The sequence below is a fragment of the Pteropus medius genome, unplaced genomic scaffold, assembly GCF_902729225.1.
Source record: "Pteropus medius unplaced genomic scaffold, Ma_sr-lr_union100, whole genome shotgun sequence".
In the NCBI taxonomy this organism is placed as follows: Eukaryota; Metazoa; Chordata; class Mammalia; order Chiroptera; family Pteropodidae; genus Pteropus; species Pteropus medius.
Window position 1 is genome coordinate 407,917 of NW_024349140.1, and position 5,786 is coordinate 413,702.

A 5,786-nucleotide genomic window follows, 5' to 3' on the forward strand; every position below is an offset into this window, starting at 1 on the left:
TGTGAGGGGGTGCCCTTTCTGCTAGGCCAGCCTGACTTTACCTTTGAGCTGCAGGAGACCAAACACTTCACTTGGTTGCTGGTCTTCACCACAACTGTTACATTGGCCCACAGGATGTGTCCTACTGGGAGGGGGTGAATTTAATTTCTGTTGGGAGGACACCTACCTGGCTGTATGTGCTGCCATTGCCACAGCATCCCTGCCTATACTTTCCAGGACCACAGCTGCAGGCTCACCTCCCTAAGCAACCTCGAGGGGATCCTTCCCCACGGTCACCACTCAGAGTTTCACATCCTCCCATTCAAGCCTTCCAATAGTCTTAATATTTTTATACAAAGGGCAGAAATCAGAGCTCATTTGGGGGGACTGCCGTAATTGCCGGGCATGTTACTGGGCTCAATAAAGGCTCTTTTCTAAGTTAGGAGCTTACCCGGCTGATTTATTGTCTCTGCCCAAAAGAAGCACCTCACTTGTCCCTGTGGCTCGCCCAGCCCCTCTGTTTGGTGCTGAGCTGCTCCCACACAGGACACTGCACAACTCAGTGTGATGTTCAGCAGGAGCCCCCATGTGCCCTTTATAATCCTTCATATCTGCCCAGGCACCAGCACCACATGGATGAATGTGACCTACACATCATCCCAAGGAGCATGATCCCCAAGGTCTTGGCCCTTGTGGCCTAGCCATCTTGGGGAACTCCAACTTATCTCAGCTTCCCCGATCAAGGCATTGGTTTCCACAGTGGGTTCAGTGCCTTGGGGCTGTCACACATACATTATTCTCCATGTGTACACCTCTCCTTCTCTCAAGTCCCAAAGCGTTTGCCTCTGTGCAGGTCCCTGGGAAGTCCTGTCTGTTTGTGCCAGTGTACTTTAATCTCCCTGGGGCTGCTCTTACAAATCACTGAGCAGAATCCCCATCTGTCTCTCTTTCTGCCCCTCACATCAAAAGTGTATGGTATTCATCACCATTATGTTGAGAGTAGGTCCCCTATTGTCCCTCCCAGGGACTGGGCTAGGCCCCCCACATACAATAACAAATTATTATGGCCAACACCAAACTGTCAGCTGCCCTGACTGAACACATAGGGCTGTTACACCAAAGCCTGGCCTTAATGCAACAATAGCATGGATGGTTTAGGAGAACTGTGTGCTTTAGGTTATTTATTGGCCAAGAAAAGAGATATCTGACCTGTCAAGGGCACCACCTGCTGCACGTATCTTAAAAATTCTAAATGAATTCAGACAAATTTACAAAAGATGGACCAACAGATTCAAGTATTCCATAACTTCAAGTGTTTAATCAAGCACCTACCTCCTATGTTCAGGGGCTTAGATTTATTTTCTTGGCTGGACCCCAACAAATGTGGACTTGGTGGTTATGGACAGGACAAACTGTCATTTGTCTATTGTATGTTTCATTGGGATTTTTGCTTTGCTCATGTTTCATGCAATGGGTGACCAAAACCCTGTCAGTGGCATTTAATATTGCCACCAACCAGACAGGCCTATGATTTTCCCTAAAGATTAATGCTTCTATGACATGGGTCAATTGTGATGAGAAAAATAATTTTTTGAAAAACAACATTTGTTTTTCCGAATTGCTGGCATTTTACAGTATGAAAACCTTACACTTAGAATCTTGTCATTTAGATAAAGACTCAAGTTTAGGATTCCCAACATAAGTTCCTGCTTTGTTTTTCCTGGGGTACCTTTTAAAATAATCACTTAAGAGTTAAGCTCGTGAAAAGTTAGTGACCTTCACCCCAACCATCTTATAAGTAGTAGATGCTTGCTATCCTGCTTTCTAGTGACCCGGGTGCAGAGGACAGCCCTTCCCCCAGCTCAAATTGCGAATCCCCGCCCACCTCTCATCACTTCTCGGATCTGTAAGAAGTAAATCTTTGTTGTCCTCAGATGTGGCCCTGGGTGATGCTCTGGCTCAGTCCAAAGCTGGCTACTAGGCTCACCGGCCTCAGGGCCTCCTGTGGAGTAAATCTGTGACTCTACTTTCTTTATCTGGGAGTATTGAGACTGTGCTGGAGTTTCAAAATGACGCTGGAGTTTCACTTCCCGAAAGTGAGAGTTCAAAATGTAAGGAACCCACCTACCGCACCTATATGGCTGGCTTCTGCCCCCTCATTCAGCAGGTCATAATCCGGCTACTCTCACTTTAATACACCAGCTTCAACTTCTCAACACAGGGAAAAATAGACTTCACTGAAATAATCCAGGCAGTCACTGAACAAATAAATAAGCAAATTACAATTAAAAGCCCCAGAAAAAAAAAGAGATCCAGTACCCAGAATTGCTACAAGATATTACCTAAAATGTCTAGTTTTTAACAAAAACTGAGAACTACAAAGAAATCGGAAAGTAGGAACTACAAAGTGGGGGGAAACACATCCATTGGAAAATGACTTGACTCTCACAATAAAACTGCAGTAAAATTAACAGGTTAAATCTTGGGGGGCGGGGAAAGGCAGTTAGAAGGCAGAGGGATGACATATTCAAGGTGCACTGTGGGAAAAAAAATTGTTCATCAACAATCCTATGTTCACCAAAGCTATCTTGTTAAAAAATGAAAGTGTGTTCTGGTCAAGAGGATGGAATAGGTAAATGCTGTGCTCACCTCCTCTCACAACCACATCAAAATTACAACTAAACTACAGAACAGCCATCATTGAGAGTCTCCTGAAGTCAAGCTGAACAGAAGTTCTACCACTGGGGACCTACATAAGAGGCCACTTTGAGACTGGTAGGAGGGGCAGAGACACAGAATAGGCTGGCCCCAAAGCCATGTGTGACAGTTAAAAATCAGGTGGGATATCTTGGTCATGGAGAGCTCCCTGGAGGAGTGACAGGTCCAAGCCCCATAACAGGCTCCCCAGCCCAGGCTTCCAGTGACGGAAAGAGAAGTCCCCACAACTTCTGGTTGTGAAATCCAGCAGAGATTGTGGCTGAGTGAGACAGAAGGCTGAGGGAGTTGCAGGTATTCCTTTGAAAGGGCTTGTGTGTGAACTAACTCGCTGACGGACTCACTCGCTCTGAACTCCAGCTCTGGGGTAGCTGTTCCAAGAGTGCCAGGGACATACAGTTAGGAACTGAGTTGTCTGGCTTCAGCATGAGGGCTGGAGGAACAGTTTTCTCCCAGACAGAAGTGCTAGTAGAAGCCATTGTTCTTTGTTGAGCTCTCCCCTCACCCAGTGTGCAGATGCAGGTGGCCACATCTGAGTCTCCATCAACCTGGATAACACCATTTCTCCTGCCCCAGTGATTCCCTGAGACCCTGCCCCACCCAAGGTGCAGGCCCACTCAAGGTACCTCCAGTGGATTATCCATACAAATGGCTTATCTTGGCTCATGCTGTGAACTTTCCTGAAATCTCTCAATGGTTCACAAAACCCAAACATGCAGCATCTGGCCTCAGCGCGCCACGTGCCTCTTGCAGAGCAGCCTTAAGTCCAGCATTAGTGACAGCCAGCCTCAGTTCAAGGCCTCTTGAGGCAACTCCAGGCCCAGTATGGATGGCAGCCATCTGCAGATTGCTTGGTGGCTTATGCCAGGTGCCCTAGGTAGGGCACAGGCTACAGCTGAACTTGGTCTGTGCCCCACGCTCCACAGGAGGCCCTGAGGCCGGCGAGCCTAGTAGCCAGCTTTGGACTGAGCCAGAGCATCACCCAGGGCCACATCTGAGGACAACAAAGATCATACTGGGCAGGCACCAGAGCCCTGCTAAAGCGAATCCTGCTCTGGAGGGTCAGCCCCTCACCAACCAATCAGCCCAAGGGTCAATCTCTCCCATTGACATGCAAAGAGCAAGCAAGGCTCAACTATAACATGAGGACACACACAACTCATAAATAGGACACACCTGGAGCACCCGGCTCAAATGACCAGGGAAGACTGCACCACTGGGTCTTACAGGACAACGATGGCACAAAGCCATAGAAACAATACATAGAAACAAACACAAGTAGGCAGCTAAAATGGAAAGACAAAAAACATGTTCCAAATGAAAGAAAAGAACAAAGCTCCAGAAGAAAATCTTAAACAAAATGGAGACAAGAAATCTACCCAATGCAGAGTTTAAAATACTTGCTATAAGGATGCTCGATGAACTTAGGGGAAGAGTAGATAAACTCAGTGAGAACTTCAATAAAGAGAGAAAAAAAAAACATAAAATTGGAGATAGAAACATTAAAAAAAACAGCTAGAAATGAAAAATACTATATTTGAGATGAAGAGTACGTTAGAGGGAATCAACAGAATGGATGAAGCAGAGGGTCAAATCAGTGACACAGAAAATGAGGTTACAGAGGACATCCAATCAGAACAGCAACAATAAAAGAGAGTCCAAAAAAAAAATGAAGATAGTTTAAGGAGCCTCTGGAGCAACATCAAGCATAACAACATTTGCATTACAGGGATACTAGAAGGAGAAGAGAGAAAGCCTATCTGAAGAAATAATGACTGAAAACTTTCCTAACCTGGTAAAGGAAATAGACATACAACCCCAAGAAGTTCAGAGAGTCCCAAACAAGATGAAGCCAAAGAGGCCCACACCAACACACATCATAATTAAAATGCCAAAGGTTAAAGACAAACAGAGAATCTTAAAAGCAGCAAGAGAAAAATAATCAGTTACCTACAAAGGAGCTCCCATAAGACTGTGAGCCGATTTCTCAACAGACACTTTGCAAGCCAGAAGGACTTGGCACAAAATATTAAAAGTGATGAAAACATAGGACCAGCAACTAAGATTACTTTACCTTTTGACAGCAAAATTATAATTTAGAATTGAAGGACTGATAAAGAGCTTCCCAGACAAGAAAAAACTAAAGTTCATCACCACCAAGCCAGTATTATAGGAAATCTTGGAGAGACTCCTTTAAGAAGAAGAAAAAAATATGTATCAAAAATATGAATAAATAATAGCAATAACTATATATCAACCAAGAAATATTTCAAATGAAAAAGAATTAAATGTTCCAATCAAAAGATAGAGTGCCTGAATGGATAAGAAAACAAGACCCTTACATAGGCTGCCTAGAAGAGACTCACTTCAGATTAAAAGACACACAGAGACAGAATGTAAAGGGATGAAAAAAGATATTTCATGATAGATCTAGAGGGTATTGTGCCAAGTGGAGTAAGTCAGATAGAGAAAGGCAAATGCTATATGATTTCACATATATGTGGAAGCTAAAGAATAAAATTAAAAACACTCTCATAGATACAGAGAATATTTTGAGGGTGACCAGATGAAAAGGGGGTTAGGGGGATTAGTTAAAAAGGGATAAGGGATTAGAAGTAGAAATTGGCAATTACAAAATAGCATAGAGATATAAAGTATACAATATGGAATATAGCCAATAATATTGTAGTAACCATGTACAGTGTCAGAGGGGCACTATATTTGTTAGGTGATCACTTTGTGAGTTATATAGATGTCTAATTACTATTTTGCACACTTGAAACTAATATAATATTATATGTCAACTATAACTAGTTGAAACATAAAAATATTATTATAAAAAAGAAGCAAATATTCCCAATTAATGCTATTTATGTAAAATGCTAAGTAACAAATTTCTTTAAGTTCCCTCCAGGCCATTTTTATCAAAAGAAAAAAAAAAGAGTCTCAAAAACATGAATAAAGAATGGTAATAACTACATTCCTATCAACAAGTACTTCAAATGGAAAAGAATTAAGTGCTCCAACCAAAAGATAGGGTGGCTGAATGGATAAGAAAACAAGACTCCCACATATGCTGCCTACAAGAGACT